This window comes from Bos mutus, chromosome 23 (assembly GCF_027580195.1).
Source record: "Bos mutus isolate GX-2022 chromosome 23, NWIPB_WYAK_1.1, whole genome shotgun sequence".
Classification (NCBI taxonomy): domain Eukaryota; kingdom Metazoa; phylum Chordata; class Mammalia; order Artiodactyla; family Bovidae; genus Bos; species Bos mutus.
Genome location: NC_091639.1, coordinates 2,294,164 through 2,294,596, shown reverse-complemented (window position 1 = coordinate 2,294,596; position 433 = coordinate 2,294,164).

Here is a 433-nt window from a genome sequence, read left to right as displayed (position 1 = left end):
CTCCGCTAACAGTTCTGACTCCTCAGGCAGGTTCCTTGACCTCTCTGTTCTTCCCTTACCTAATCTGCGGAGTGAGTAGGAAACCTTTTCTCTCATATAATCAAGAGCCTGCAAATCCAGGAAATGGATCAAGGAGAGCAGGAGGGAGACGGAGGGTAGAGAGGGTGCCCTGGGCTAAGTTCACGACAGACCATCCGCATTCCCGCTTCTCAGAGGCACAGGCACCGGGGGTGTGGTGTGCACTGACAACGTGAAGCCCGTCTTTCGGGAAGACAAGGAGAGGGAGTTGGACGAGGGGGACAGGAACGTCTGCTGGGCTCTGTGACAAGCCCGTCTCTGAAGATCAGTGGGAGACAGGAGGTTAGAAACGGCGGTCCTCACTTTACATGTCAGACACGAAACGCAGGCAAGGAGACATCAGGAGGCAGCAGGG